The sequence below is a fragment of the Drosophila subobscura genome, chromosome O, assembly GCF_008121235.1.
Source record: "Drosophila subobscura isolate 14011-0131.10 chromosome O, UCBerk_Dsub_1.0, whole genome shotgun sequence".
NCBI lineage: Eukaryota > Metazoa > Arthropoda > Insecta > Diptera > Drosophilidae > Drosophila > Drosophila subobscura.
The window spans coordinates 11212388-11229058 of NC_048533.1; the positions used below are offsets into that span (position 1 = coordinate 11212388).

At 39.1% G+C, this 16671-nt stretch overlaps 1 protein-coding gene and 1 non-coding gene across 5 annotated transcripts in view; one reads left to right on the top strand and one right to left on the bottom strand.

Annotated features, from left to right (window-relative positions):
- Positions 1-16671, bottom strand: part of LOC117897003 (alpha-protein kinase 1) — a 47179-nt gene that overhangs the window by 14979 nt on the left and 15529 nt on the right. The gene's annotated exons all lie outside the window — the stretch shown is intronic.
- Trnae-cuc lies at positions 10226-10297 on the top strand. The gene has a single exon. It is a non-coding gene; the product is annotated as a tRNA-Glu (tRNA).

Below are 16671 nucleotides of genomic sequence, written 5' to 3' on the forward strand. Positions count from 1 at the left end.
AATGGAAGGGGTGTACGCCATTTGGGGCATGAGGCATGCGGCACGCGTAGTTCATCGGTCAGATGATCGCCATACCGGCTACGGATACAAAGATACATAACCCAGACACAGTTTTTGGGGTGAGCAGCAGCAGCAGCAGCAGCAGCAGCAGCACACGCCATGACCTAAAAATAAACACCTGGGAAACGTTTTCTCTGACAACGTCAGAGGTAGCCAGAAGATACCTCCGCCACAGATACAGATACAGCTACAGCTACAGCCAAAAAATAGAACTTTGCCTCATTTTCGTGAAAGTTTTAGCCAAACAAAAAAGGAAAAGAGTAAACTTTTATATATTTATTTTTAGCCCTCACATGATGCCAAAATATACTCGATAATGAGTCGAATACCAAGGGCTTAAGGTGCGATCGCGAGAGAGAGGGAAAGCCACCTGTAGACGACCCAAGGAAAAGGAAAACTCATTACCCTATTAATAGCCACATTCGCGTAACGATTTTCATCAACGATTCTGTTCTGTTCTTTTCTGTTGTGTTCCGATGTGTGAGAGAGAGGAGAGCCGGTTGATGTTTGAGGTTTGAGGTGGCCCAGCCCCTGACGAAACACCCACGAAAATAGTTGAAAACAATTTTATAAATACATTTTTGTAGCTCTGCGGCGGTGGTGGTGGGGGCCAATATATAAATTATTGGCTCTGACTGGCTGCCTGCCTGACTGCCTGCTTGATTGCTGTTTTCAGCCAAAGATGGACATGAATGGGGGATTGGATTGGAACGCGTCGATTGAGGGTGGACTTAACAGCCACAGGTGATGACTGGTAGCTGTCTCTGATTGATGCTGTAACTGCACCTCTTCCTCAATTTGGCAGCAGCACACCCAAAAGGCAGGGCATTCAATTTGAGTACATTTGCTGCTGCTGCTTTTTGTTGCAGTTGCAAATTAATGGAAGAAAAAAAAGAAGGTTCTATGATGGCATAAAATTGAGTTTCTAATGGAGTAAATGTACATTTTTGTGAGCAGTACTGTGGAGCTATTTCCCTATGCCTAAAGTTGCACCTTTACAGATAGCTTTTGTTGCCAAAAATCTAAATCGAAATCCCAATTTTCTCCTACTTTGTTCTGTTGTCTAGAGTGGCCTTAGATCTATATGAATATCCATTAATGTATTGATATCTATATCTGTCTATATGCCAATTGTATCTGCGTGTGTGCTGTAGTTTGGTGTGTGGGTTTCCTCGGGCCGTGTGTGTTGTTATCTCATTGAGAACGTTGCCAGAGTCAATGCGTGGGTCAATGGGGAGAGACCAGACCCAGACCGCAGACGACTGTTTGCCTGTTGCCTCCGTTGATGAGGCAGAGGCGTTAGATAGTCGCAAGTCGCAAGTCAGATGACACATGGCACGCGCCTAGCCACAGATACACAGATACAACATAAAACAACAAAAAAACAACAAAAAACACAAACACAACATTCGAGAGGGGCGCATCAATGCCAAACCAGAGTTCCACTCTGTCTGTGTCTCTTTCTCTCCCTCTCTCTGTGTGTCTCTGTCTTTTAGCCAAGGTCCGTGTCTGTTGCCATAAATGGTGAAAAGTTTTTGTGTTTTGTTAGGGCAACTTTTGAGCTACAGCCCCAGCAGGGACAGGGGCAGGGGCAGGGGTGATTGTGGCTCGCGTAGCGTAGGTTGTAATTAAAAGCGTATTGACTGTGGCAGCATTGCAACTTGTTTGTTTCGCTAGCTCTGTGGCTCGCTGTCTCTCTTGCTCTAGGTATAGCCATAGCTCTAGCTCTCACTCTTGCGCCTAGCTCCTATATACTCGCATGTGTAAGATACTTTTTAATATTGTATGGCTTTTTATGGATACTCTTGGTAGAGTGGGTATTTTCGCTTGTGGATTATGTTTGTAAGGACAGCAGAGAAAGGAAAGGGCATTCATTTTGGGGTCACAAAAGGCAACTCTTAAGGTTTTCTTTAATGGTAAATTTACTCGTTAACTTATTTTTATTTCATTTTATTAATGTCTTATATATTTTTTTTCCGTCTGTTTTTATTTAATATAATTAATTCATTTTATACTTTTAATATTTTTTCCTTTCCATTTTCCACTTTAATTAAATCATTTTATTTGTTCCTCTCTTTGGAACTGTTATTATTTGATTTTATTATTTACTTTAATTATTTTATTTTTACATAAATCATAGATATTATAATCAATATTAGAATCATACCTCGTATTTATATCAAATAATTTGCCAGCTACCAAAGATATTCCCAATCAAAGTAAAAAATCTGTAATCACCAATTTATTTACTTTTCCGACTAGTGATCCATGATCAGTCCTTTACTCCCCACATTTATCATAGAAAAATGTGACTCTAGAGTATTCATCAGTTCTCTGCAGCTTTTATTGTTTTTCCATCTATCTTTCTATTGGCAAGACTTTGGATTGCCTTCGGAAATACAGAAACATAGAAATTGTTTTGTTTTCAATTGCCAGCCAGTCAGCCACCAATCGTGTGGCTTTGGAGCTCCCTTTCTTCCAAGTGGATTGACGATTGGAAAACACTTGACTGTCGGACTGCTGCTGCTGCTGCTGCGCATTACGCAAGAAGCGAAAAAAACAACTTCATTTTGTTTGTCGTCTATGGAGACGAGGTGAGAGCTATAAACCAATGGCCCCAAGTGGGCGTCCCCGGCGGGAGTCGAGGTGTGAATAAATTTATATAGACAACAAAAAATATATGTACATTCATATATATATTTTGGAGGGGATTTTTATATGTGCTGTGACCGTTTTGATAATGCTTAAATTTCACATCTTGTAAATTGTCAAAAAAGTTTTGAATTTTATTTACTTCCATTTCGTATTCTTTTCATAAATAAATTTTGGGAATATTTCTATAGATTTTATTTCATTTAATTTATGAGCATCATAATATGCTTTATGATCTTGGCATCTTGCCGTAAATTGTTGCAGTCAACAGCAGCATCAGTCGGAGGGGGTTTGTGCCAGTCCGGGACAGAGACACAAATTAGAAATTTAAACACAAAAAATATTCCATTGGTTGGAATTAGAGCAGATACAGAGATACAGATACAAATACAGTGGAGACACTGTATGGACAGTGGGCGGTGGAGCCACAGTTCGTAATTCCAGGCGCCATTTTTTTGAGGCATGAAAATGAGGTGAGAATTTCATTTAATTATTTTGATTATTTTTGTGATTTTTTTGGGTGCCTTTTTTGCTTGTGTGTTTTGTTTTTTTACGAGTCTGCTGTGCATAAAATTTAAGTAATTAGTCTAATTAAATATATTGCCACAGATTTATGATGAAATATATCATTTGGAGCGAGCGATGGGGGCAGGATTTATGGATGTGCAAATGAAAGTCAATTGCTGCGGAGCCGAGCACCAGATGCACAAGTCTTTGGAATATTTTAGAGTCTAATAAATAAGGAATATTCCTATGGAATTTATGAAAAGTTTTGCACAGGAAAATGTGATATTTTAAAGGGGTATTTTCACCATTAGATATCCCATTATTTCTAGGTTCCATTATAGAAATTATTTTGCCAAAAATCGAATGGAAAAATATGTAAAAAAAAAGTTTAAATATTTCTATAAATTACCATTAAATATTGACAAATAATTTTCTAGATTTCCCTTCGGAAAATGTAGTTTTAACTTTCTCTGTACACTCTACCATCCATACTCTTCCATCTGCAATCATCTCGGTCTCCCTCTGCCCATCTGTCGCATGTATCTCAACAGTCTTTGGAAAGCCCCCCAAAATGTCTGGCAATTGTTTAGCAGCTGCCTGTCTGCCTAGCTGCCTGCCCACAGCCAATCCACATCCACTGACCAAAGCGAGCGACTGACTGGGGCTTTTGTCTAATTGCAAATTGTATGAGTTTTGGCACCAAAACAACATATGAATAAACGCATAAATAATAACTCAAATCAACTTGAAGTCCAAACGGATATGTTCCCAAATAGGAATAAGCTGCTCAGCGGTGAAAGTGGGTCATCGAAAATAGATTGCATGAATGTTTTGAATGCTTTGAATGCTTTGAATGTTGTTTTTGCTTTAATTACGAGTACTCATTCGCACTCATTCGCTGATCTCCTGTTTCTAAATATAAAACGCGTGCCTCACTCACAAAAACTAAATATAAAAATTGCTTTCCAATCAAAAAAAAAAAAAAAACCAAAACAAATTAAAAATTTGTTCATCATTTTCCGCCAAAAGACGTAGAAACAATTTTTGCACTGAGATTGACAGCAGCTGGTGTGTGTGGGGAAAATCACAGCCTAATCAGCTGTGGGAAAATTAGACAAAAATAATTTTAGAAAAGAGAGCAGCAGGAAAGGCAAAGAGAACGGGAGAGAGAGAGAGCAGCGGAGACTCGTGTGCCGCAGAGGAAGAGAAACAAGACCTAAATTGGCCAAAGTCAGCGCAGGGGGTCCATTCTATATCAACAGATCTATCTACATATTTAGCTTTTAGTTTGTGTATTTATACCCTGGATTTTTGTTTTGTTTCTTTGTGTAAAATTAAGGGTATGTTGGGCTATTATTTAAGCTGTGTGCAGTGGGATTTTAGAGCCTAAAAGTGCATGAATATATTTAGCATATTTAACCCCAAATAATTGGAATATCTACGCTGATTTATTTTGACTATTCTTTTGTATAGTTTTCCATAAATATTGCACATATTTTGCAAATAAATTAAATCATTAAAAGGTAACCCACAGTCTCTTCTTTTTCTCTTTCTCTCAAAGAGGACGTCAGTAAACAATTAAAAGCCAAAACTTAATCGATCGATGGAATACAACTCACTCGCCTTCCGCTCTCCTTCTCCACCTCTCTTTATCTAGCTCTCTCCTGTGCGCGCGTGAGGAATGACGTGAAAAGCGCCGCGTGAAAATAGCGCAAAATAATTACAAATATAATCATCACCGCCAGCAGCGTGTGTGTGTGTGTACTCGTGTGGTGTACACATGATTTTTCACGTCCAAGTTCATAAAATTCTGTGGCGCTTAATCAGCTTTTCCCGCTTTAGATGCTCACGTAGCCAAAGAGCATATCCCATCCCATCCCATCCCGTCGATTGTTTTGTTGTTTTGTGTCTATTTATAGGAGATTTTTCTTTCTTTTTTTTTTTTTGCCTGTCTTAAGGTATATTTTGGGCACTACCGCAGCACTGCCCCTTTGCTCGATTGTGGCAGGCAGTTGATGACGTGCAAGATCTCAACCCAAAAATAGCCAAAACAATGATTGGCAAAACTACAAATAATTGGGTGAAATTTGCCTGCATCAAAAAATAGATTCCGTTGCATCTTTTTCTTTGGTTTTTTTTTTTGTGTTTGTTGTCTCTTTTTGTTGATGGATTTGTATATTGCATTTTGTGCGCTCTTCTGTTCGACTGAGAGAACAAATTCATTGAATTCCATTTTAATGGTTTTATTTATGAGGCGTGTGAGGCATGGGGCAAGGCATGGCGAACGATTTTCATTTTCACATTTCTCATTTGGATATTTATGACGCTGCCTGTGTCTCCGCCTCACTCGGCCACAAAAAGTTAATCCCACTAAACGCCGCTGATAGTTTATATTACGATTTGTTGTCGAGCGAAGATGGAGCGATGGCAGGACTGGGTGGCAAAGGGAGGTGAAATAAAGCCACGTTATTATTGGAGCATTTTCTTAATTTTAGAATTGTGACAAATGCGCAATATTTTTATGCGCTGCATCTGCCTCTGCCCTCACCCAATCTTCTTTAATTTTCATTCTAAATTTTATTTTATGATTGATTTTTCTTTGTTTTTTCGTTTCTTGGTTTTGTCGCTTTTGGCTGTGAATAGACTTTTGGTGTGTGTTTTCTTGTGCCATTGGATTATGAGAATGATTGAGCAATTGGATGGTTTAAGGGGGGATTTCCTTGCAGAAAGAAATAGTTTTAAAGTTGAAAGTTATTTTGCCGAAAAACTGCCAGGAGTTTCAGTGAATGTTCCACATTTTATGGTCTCCAATTTTTCTACAGATCTCCCATTGAACTCTCCAAAGTAGCATTTTTCTCTCCAATTTTTCTGCACTCATTTTTCCCGCTAAAACCTTTTATCCTCCACATGAATTTGCAAAATATTTCTGACATTGTTTTCCATATCATTTGCATGGACGTCACAGAGCGATGGACACTACTGATAACCGATAACCGAACATTATGGGAACATAAAGATAAAAGATAACCCCCAAAGGCAGCGTCACAGTTTTGCCTCCCGCTCTTGTGCGTCAATCAAGCATAATCTACGCCGATATTCCTCGGATATATACGAGTGGTAGGATGTCACATGGCTAAATATAGAGTCCACTAGGGAATGTCTGTCTGTCTGTCTACGTGGATAGATATCGAACCAGAGAGAGGGATATATATCTCCCGGTTTTTTGATTAAACGAGCGACAAACGGGGGGCCTGGCAACCGGGAAATCGGTACCAAAACGAACTAATTTCCAATATCGGAGTATGCCGAGGGCCACGCTGCAGCTAATGAGCAGATTCTTTGCTTTTGAGTGAGTGTGGAAATCCATGACACACTTCCGTGTGCCACACAAAGTTGCATCATTAATTTTTCCAAGAGAAGAATTCTTTCTCCGCATCTTTTCGGGCTAATGACACGAAACTATCTCTGGGCCTGTGACAATGGGACGAAATGAAACAAATTCGTGTCGTGTTTACGCTGCCAGATTGCCATTAATTTGTATATATATTTCTATAGATACATTCAGACGACACATTCCTGGGTTGTAGATCTTGTAATTTTTAATGTTTGCAGTCTTGTCCGAAAAAGAAAACCAAAGTGTGTCACACACGGAAAAGAAGTATTTGAAAAGTTTTTATTGATTTAGTGCCCCATTTCCCAGTGTTCTTCGCTCTTCGCTTTCCCTCTTTTATCTCTCTTTTTTTTCTTATATTTATAGAACATTTTTCCTAATCCCATCCACCCATGATGAACCCCACAAAAATTGCAATCCTATATTTAGGAACAGAACTACTAGAACATCGACCTATAGATAGATTTTGTTTATTTCTTTCAATCTTGCTTCGCTCTCTCGTTCTATCGTTTTGGATTTTTCCGTGTGGGTTTTTTGTTTAGCGACGTCATAGTTTTTCCTCAATTCTCATGAACTTGACGTCGTCTTTGGCGGAATAATTAGTGGAAAGTATTTTGGGGGGCATATTTTTTTTTGTTGTGTGCCAATAATCAACCAAAACAGCTAATATTCGTTACGTGAAATGTTATAAATAGATTTGAAGACACTAAATTTAGAGCAGAAGAACACACAAATACAGATCCAGAACATACGTGGCAGATATATGAAATATCTGTGGAATAAACGTTTTTCTTGGACTCTTTTCTATATAGTTTTTTATCCCATGGTTAAGCCAAACAAATTGGTAAAAGAAATGTCTATTTTTTTGGGAATAGGCATACAAGAAGTACCCCTTGAAAATGCGACCGAGTTTTTGTTGTTTTGTGTTCGGTTTTTTGTCATTTTTCATCCGTCGTCTACGAGTGTCAGGAGGCAGGTCTCCGTCTCCAGTCTACCATTTGGGGCCACATAAATCCCTTCAAATGCCATGACATGTAAATATTTTCCAAGTCTTTAAAAGCCAACGGAGAACTCTCTTGAGTGGAGTGCAAAGAGACAGAGCAGAGAGACGGAGGCAGAAAGCGAGAAGCGCTTTATAAAATATAATTTCATTCTATAAGAAAAATGCAAAGTGACAACATAATTCGCCAGTTTATCATAATCAAAATACGCCTACATATTGTTCATTCGCGTTCCTTTAGTTTTTGTTGCTGTTGCTGCTGCTGCGGCTGCAGAATCGTCGTGTGGCATGCACAAACACTTTACAGGCGCACGCTGCAGCAACAGCAACAACTTGCAACAACTACACTTTCAACAATGACACAGACGAGTGTCAGGCCGGCCGCAAGTTCTGTGTGTGGCGAAAATAGCTTCAAATAGTGTTTTTTTGTAGATTCTTTTCCAACTGCTTCCAGGTTTTATTCTTTGCTTTGCTTTTATTTATTTTTATTTGGCATTCGAAACATGAAATTTCTCTTTTGCCAAAGTGACATTTTTGCATTCCAAAAAAATGTATACACTATCTAAATAGAAAACAGGGTCTCTCTTTCTATCTTTTTGGGATTTTTTGTGGAATTGAATAGAAAATTGGGGAATGCCAAGCACATTGTAATTGTGCCTAGGCTGTGCTGCAAAGGCAAGCAATTTTCTCTAGCCAACATTGCCATTTAATGGAAATATCATCACTATTATTGACAAGAACTCTTTTTCTTATGAATATGCGTTTTTTTCTTATTATTTTAGCTTCTCCACGGACGAAAATACATACTAAAACCGGAAATAATTAAGAGAGATGTCCAAAGATAAGGTAAGCAAATATAATTCATACCATCAATTATTAATAAATTGTTTCTTAAGGAAAGACTATTTAATAAATAAACAAAACTGTTCCAGTGTGGCTTAGCAGTCTAGAAAGAGTAGCTGGACCACCAGTTCGAAGTAAAGCCGTTTCAAGTTGTATTTTCTTTATGTTAGACATAACACAAAACAAAATTTCAAATTGTTTCGGCTAGGCGGCTATCCCAGTAGTATCTTGACAAAAGTTTAATCCATTCGAGAGAAAACTTATCATATAAAATTATAGTTAAACTCAACATACATTTATGGGTAGTTTAGTCACCCTCTTATCCTTTTTACATATTTTCTTTCTTGTTTATTTAGACATAATAGCCACATCCTTCATGGCTTATACTCTAAAGAGTAGCCCTCGCCTCGAGACTCTGTCCATTAGTCAACTGCAATTGTTAGATGATTTCTACATTTCCTTGATGATTTTGTGGGACACTTTAATGCCTCCGTTCTAATGTCTGATAATCTCACGGCAAATTAATGCTGAACACGAAGTGGAAAAGTCTTAAAACTGCAAACAGAATGAATCATTGTGGATGTTGTTGTTCTTAATTAACAGTGAATGCAGTCAAATGGCGTGTGTGTTGCATGCAGCAAGCAGCACCTATCCATGTACAGCTGTAGAGTGTGTGGCACAGACAGACAGACAGGCAGGCGATATATAAAATGTGTCTGCAGAAGCGGCAGCCACTACTCATTCCATGCCCCATTCAAAAGTTTCCAGACCCCCCCAAAATAAAACCTCTTACATAAAATGTCAGATACTTAATAATTTTTAATTTTTAACATTTTATTTTTAAAAGCTGAGGCTTGAAAAACGGGTCAAGTAAGAAAATGAAAGAAGATACAAAAAGCGATAAATGCCACCGACCAAATTTGGTCAAAAGTAGGCATCACAAATTTTGTTTAAGCTTCGGGAATGCCCTTTTAAAAAGGGGAATGGGGACTTGAATAAGAGGTTTGCAATGAGGAAAAGGAAGCGTCTTCAGAGTAAATGAAAGTATCAATTCTGTAGCTAAAAATTCTTTCAATTGTTAAATATTTCCACAATACTTTGTAACTTTAAGAGTATCTCAAGCTTCGTTCTTCATAACCTTCCTCTGTCACTGTTTTCGGCTTTATCATGCGCTCATTTCTTTGCTTTTTGGTTGAATTCCCTTTTGGCCTTTTGGTCTTGTGTCCAATTTTGGGCAAACTTTTGTGATTTGTGCTTAATTGCGGTTTTGCGCTTCTCTCTCAACCTCTTGACGGCGCACACGCACCATTTATGGTAGCATTTGCGTCGAGAGCCACACGAAAACAAGTTAATGCAAAGTTTCTCATGGCTGCTGCTGACTGCCGGCTTAATCATCGCCCGAGATAAACACATACGAAACGGGGCGCTAGAGAGCCACGTCAGGTGACTTAAATATTCTGAGACCCGACTGATGTTATAGAAAAATATATTTCACCATTGAGAAACGTGCATTAGAAGCAGCTACTGTAAGTAGTTAAAATTTCAGACAGATTTTCTATATTATATTTTGGTTAGGAAATTTATCAAAACATAAACGCATATTGCTTGAAATTTAATTACAAACTGTGGATCGATTAAGATGTGGAAAATGTTTTTCTGAAGTTCCTTCCTCGTCCAAATTAAATGCGAAACAGATCTCCAAGTTCCTAAAAATAGTTCTTAAGTAGATTCTACGTTGCCTATGGAAAATATGTGCCGCGGTATCTATCATCTCCCATATTGTCTAGTGGTTAGGATACCCGGCTCTCACCCGGGAGGCCCGGGTTCAATTCCCGGTATGGGAAACTGTTAAAAGTTTCTTTTTGTATTCTTTTTTCTACCAAATAAATTTTGACAAATAAGAGAAGATATATTTTTGAGCAAACGGCACAGAAATACACCCAGCTTTGTCGTTTTAAAATAACTGTGATAAAGTCAGAGTTTTCTCTACTTTTTCATGAAGGAACAACTTTAGTTCAAGGTCTTCTACAACATCTTCTTCATGGCTTTTTACTTCCTGTACCTTTGATTACCCCCTTTGGGAATAATAACAATTTCTTGTACAATTTTTTCGCAAGAAAAACCCTTTTACACTCCCTCTTGCCATCGGGGGAACTATTTTTAGCGGTCTAGTGTCAACTGTACAGCAATCTAAATGAAAATTTATGGCTTGTCGCGCAACTTTGTCGCCGCTCAAACTACGTCAACGGAAGAGTCGGCTGTGGTGGGGGAAATGAGCGCTTGGAAAAAGCACCCAAGCCCCTAAAAGCATGAGGAGACAGCTTTAAAATTGCCACCTGTTGTTGTATGGAAAACAAAAAGGAAAGAAACTTTCCAGCAGTCAAGGACATTGCTGAGGGGGAAGGGAGAGGCCATTTGCTTTCGTCATAGGAAAACTTCCGCATATGCAGGCACGCACACATAGACTCCCAGAGGGACACAGGCACGCAGAGGGACACGGGCACACACACAGAGGCAACGCAGGCGCCCTACAAAGTATGCTATGAATTCGGTGGCGTTTTTTCATTCATAAAAATATCTACGCAAGCAAGAAAAAGAAGGATGGAGGTAGGGAGAGAGCCAATCTAAAGGAAAAGAGAGTGAGAAATGGTTGCAGAATTTTGCAGGAGAAAATTGCCGGTAATATTTAGCTCTATCGATTTTCGGGCATAGCCACAGAGGGTGAGAGAGTTGTAGAAATGGGTATAGGAAGAGAGAGATCTAAAGAGAGTTGTAGAAAGAGCGCCAAGTCGAAAGAGAACTGTAGAATGAGAGAGCGATGTAAAAATATAGATAAAGGCAGCTGAAAAGCTTGTCTCTCCTTGACTTTGAACTCTGGGAGCTACGTACAAATATTATTTTCTCCACCAGTTGACAAGTTCAAAGTTTGTCATACAAAATCAGGGACACAAGCGGCGATAATACCGGGGATAATACCAGCTGTCATAGTAGAAAGTTCTACGTGGAAGTTCTATGAATGAAAAGCTTTCTCTTTGCTGACTTTATAAGTTTGGAAGATATCTATTATATTTCTGTACTACATTTGTATACCCTCAGGTTCTATCTTCTCTTCAGGTTCTCCACAGACTGCATGAAATTAATTTCGTTCGAAAATCAGAGAATTATTAAAATTTACAGTCATTTTCGGGTGATTTTTCTTAGTTATTTTAAATCGCTTAGAAGACAGAGCTGTTTATATTTATACTCTTCTGATTTCTGTTTCATTCGGAGACATTTTGCTTCATTCGTTAACTCAGAAAAGAAGGAACTATACGCGTACTCTTTTAGCTCTGGTTTTTGTATCGCATTCTTCTATGATATCTAGTCCTTTCTCTCCTGCAGAGAAAATTGTTCAAGACTTTGATTATGCCACTTCTTTTGGCTACTCAGAGCTGCAGTGCAAGTACTTCTTCTTCGTCGGATGTACAGAAATAATTCCAGTCCTAGGGTGAGGAATCATTGCATTACTTTGTTTCATTTGCTTACCGGTTGACAAGAGGGACAAAAAAAAAAAGGAAATCACAAAAACCGGTAAACATTTATCATATTTTTTTGCACGTAGCCGTCGCGCAACCAACCAACGATCTGTGGATCTGTGGAGCTCCTGGGCAGGGAGGTGGGGTTCAGGCCGAGGCCTTGCCATAAGAAGGCGTTCAAAATTAAAAGTCGCTCAAAAGCAGCAACAACAAATGCATTGCGCAAATGCGAAATGATATTAAAATGAAAAGTTTGCCAAGTAATAAACTGATAAAGAGGCGACGGACGGCTCTGCGTCGTCGTCGTCGTCGTCTGTCTCGCTGACTCTGGGATCTGTGGCTGTTGTGGCTCTGACGGCGCAACGTCGACATATCGCAAGAAGGTAACTTATTAAACAACATGGCGCTGGCTTTTGATACACTTACAAAAAAAGAAGATATTTGGCACGGGAATTGGGTTGTAGGGGTATGCGAAAGGTGTTGGATCTTGTTGGACTTAGAAATAATTTATATTGGGAAATTATTTCAGGAAAAACCCATTTAATTATGGAAAATTTGTATTCTAATTCGCTTTCAGTGCACCTTCAAAATGTTTTAACATTTATATGTCTTGGGTATGGAATATTCTTTGTATAAAGCCATAAAAACTGGTGAGATTATAAACTTTAAGATTGGAAGTCTCACCTGCAGCCTTAATAAGTTTTAAAAATATTTTTCTGTTCAAGATTTGCCTCAAAATCAATGGGAACAGCGTCTTAAAATGCTGTAAAGCTGCCTTCATTTACAAATGTATTATATTAATGTGTCTTTGAGCTCCTTAAAATAGTATTCACAAGTTTTATTGATTGCTTCTTAAACGATTTTAATTTTAAATAAATTAAAGTGACAATTTTGTAAAGGAAATATGTATCATTCATCTTCAATTTCTCAGCAAGTTCCCATATTTTAAGTGACTCTATTTCTAGATCCCCTTCAGGACATTCTAACTTCGACTTGTGGAAAGATTTTCTTATCCTTTTCTTGTTATGAAAACGCACACACTCACACACATTGGGTATCCAGTTTTTTGTTGTTTTTGTTGCTTTTGTTGACTGCCTCGTTGCAGGCAGATAAATGTAAATTATTATGTCGTAAATTTGTTGACTGCCATGTTTTGTGGCGCTGCAGCCTCACACACAGTCACACACTCGACACATGGCCCAAAACCCGAAAGAAACGAACAAAAAAAAAACACACAGCGCCAACAATACGGCCCCTCCGACGTCCTTGCGGCAGACATCGTTGGGTCTCTCCATATTGCAAATTAAAACCTCGAAAATGCGTTAATAAAATGCCTTGATTGAGTCGCCGTTTGCATAATGCCAGATAAAAAATAATAAAATGCAAAAAAAAAAAAGAAAATACAACAAAAAATCTCTTGTGCATACAAGAAAATATTTTTGAGCCATGGGCGAACCGGATGCCACAGCGAGATAGAGGCAGGCAGGCAGCAGGCAAACGGGCAACAGCCAGGCCAACATGTTGTTGATTTATTTGTGGCGGCACACGACCAGACACGACAATGACATCTACGCATCGGTACTAGATGCAGAAGAAATGAACATTTTATACAGACAAAGGAGGTACCTGTGGATGCTTGGAGCAGATAGATCTCTCGATTTTAATACTGATTTTTCTGAGAGCGAAAAAGGCAGCCTGCAACCAAAACAACATGCCTCAAACTAGAACTTATACCCTGTCTCTTTGCAGCAGGTATTAAAAGTGCAAGTTTCAGAGGCCACAATTTAGCAGCACCAAAGAATACGTGGGCCAAAATGGCGACGAGGCGTTCAACACACACACACACAGACAGAGAGCGACGAGAGAGCGCGAAAGATTGAAGCGTGCCACGGACGCCTCCATGTGGTTATCCCACTGCCGCTGCTGTTGTGCCTCTGGCGTGTGCCAAAAGGTTTTTTCTGCTTTTTTTTTTTGTAGAGCAACCGCCCTTGAACTCGGTCTCAGAATATCTTGTGGAATGACCGACATTTGGCAGATCTTTCAACCGACTGCAGGTGGGTGGATGTGCCGGCCGGCCTGCCGTTGACCAGCCTCTCTCTTGGAGATGTCTGTGTGTGGGAAAAGCACAACACAACCCCCGCAAAAACACACAAAACGCTGAGACGGCCAGACATTACGTCGACATCCCCCAACGTTGTACACTTGTCGATGCCAAGAGCACGCAGAATTTGTGGAGGAGGACCCCAACCGCAAAACGAAACCCGAAGCCAGCGAGAACCGCACCGAACTGGAGACGGAAGACCGGCGACGGGTCCCACGTGATGTGTGCAAGTCGCGTGCCATGCCACATTGTCCTACACACACATGTGTGCCACTGCGGGGGTCACTCAACTGAACTTGCTCCATAAAAGCGAAATGAAATGAACAGCAATGAAATGAAACCGATCTCTCTCACCCACGGAGCAGGCAGAACCGAAGGCGTTTTTGCTCTTTTTTTTTTTGCCAATTTCGGACACTCGCATGGAATGTGGGTGCAATTTGTTGTTGTTGTTGCTCGTCTAGGTTCCCGAATGGGGGTGTGGGAACCGAGCATCGCACTCGATCAGCGTTTTAAATTATTGCACATAAATTTCACACACAAAGTAGTTTTTTCGGGGGGAGGCGCAACCCGCGACATAACACCCACCCAACATATTCGTTGTCGCTGCACCGATCGCCTTTAATTTAATTAGTTGCGCGTGTGGCAGGCAGCCCCTCACACACGATGGGACTGGGCATGGCAGAGAGATCTCTCTTCATGCTTTTGGGAGACTGCAACGCTTCGCTACAGCCTTATGTTATTTATGCCGTCGCCTTTCTTTATGGCTTCCCATATAAATTCTCATCGCGCTTGTCATCATTTTCTTCTCGCATTCGTGGGTTCGTTTTGGGGTTCTTACTCGGTGTTGCAGCCAGTTGATGCGTTAAGTGCAGGCGGATTTTGGTATTTAGTTTATGGGTTCTCCGCAGAGAAAATAGTTTGTGCTTTATATGGGTGGAAATGGTATAGGGAGGGCTGCAGATCAATGGAGAAGGCAGCTTGCTTATGGGGACTTTGTCGGCTCTAGAAGTTGTGCATGGGAAAAGACAGAAAATATTAACTCTACTCAAGAATGGAGTTGAAACTGATGAATCAATTAATTTAAAATAGATTTTGACTAAGAAGTGATCTTAAATGCTGATGAAATTGTTTGTTTCTATAGGAAAAATATCCATTTTTACAGATTTTAGTATCACAGATCATGATCTCGGATATGATCGAATTTTCTTAAAAGCAATCAAGAACGTATCTCAAATTGGTTCGTTTCTAGCATAAAATATTATAGTTTACAATCTCAAATCGTGCACGCCATAAAAATCAATAATTTTTAACACTAAAGATAACAATTATCATAAATTAAAACATATAAAAATGCGATTTCCAATATTAATTTTATAAGAACTAAGCTACATGGGCCATTGATTGTCTAAAACACTAAAACATTAATGAGAAATTTCGCTGCTTATCTAAAAAACAAAAACATGCTCATGTTTGTCTGATTAACTGATCTTTCAAATAATTTTAGATAATAATTTTAAGGCACTTAAAGTCTGCCATTATCAAGTCTTGATTATTTATTTAACGCATAATTTTTGTAGACAAGTTATTCCCAACAAGCTTTTACCTAGAAAGTGATCCGTTTGTGATTTATGGTTATAGAATTCATCGGGTGGCTAACCTTCGCCAATAACTTGATTCATTTCTTTTTTAATTGGTTCTGCCGAGTGCTTTTATTGCTGCTGGTTGCCGTTTTCTTTCACTTATGATGGGGACAGGAAATATCTACTTAATGTACACAACTATATTTTTGCTTTAGCTCACGATGAATATATAATTAAAACGCATTGAAAACAATCACAAAAGCCACAAAGCCAAAGCCAAAGTCTGACAGCAGCAGCAGCGAACGTCCCACAGAATCGCCATAGATCGATGGATCGGATCGACTGACTCCCTTCGAAGCTGAGTGTCTGTCTGTCTGTCTTGTCTGTCTAGCTGTCCGAGTTGTTGTACTGCTCTCTCGCCCACCCAGTAAATGTCTTTTGCTGTAATAATTTATTATCACATTTACGTTGTTGCCAGCATCAGGCTAGCAATTAATATGAAAAGTAAATGGTGGAAACACAAGCAACAGAAAATAGACAAATTAAATGAATGAATCAACAGAGAAGTAAGGAGAAAAAGTTAATAGAATACACCAGAATACTTATAGGAGTGAGTAGACAAGGTGTTACCCTGGTATTTGGGGTAGTACTTGAATGAGAAAGTCTCAGGAAGTGTCTCAGGTTTATTCGCCATGTAGACTGATTTATGAGAACTGTCTGTAAGAACATATTTATTTTTATGAATATTGTAGCCAGAATAATTCTTATTAATAAATATTTATGAATATTTACAGATTTATTTATGAACACAGCTATAACAATTCTTATTAATAACTAAATCTGATTGACAGATTAAGTAATCGTAAGAGAAATATGTGAAAAGGTCATGCGCTTGAGAGTTCAGAGGGAGTGCAAGACTGCTGGGAAAAGGATTTGTTTCCACTGCGAAACTTATCCAATTGCAATCACATTTGGATTATAGTTAGATTAAAGCTTTTACTAGGAATCTGCATTGTTGAATT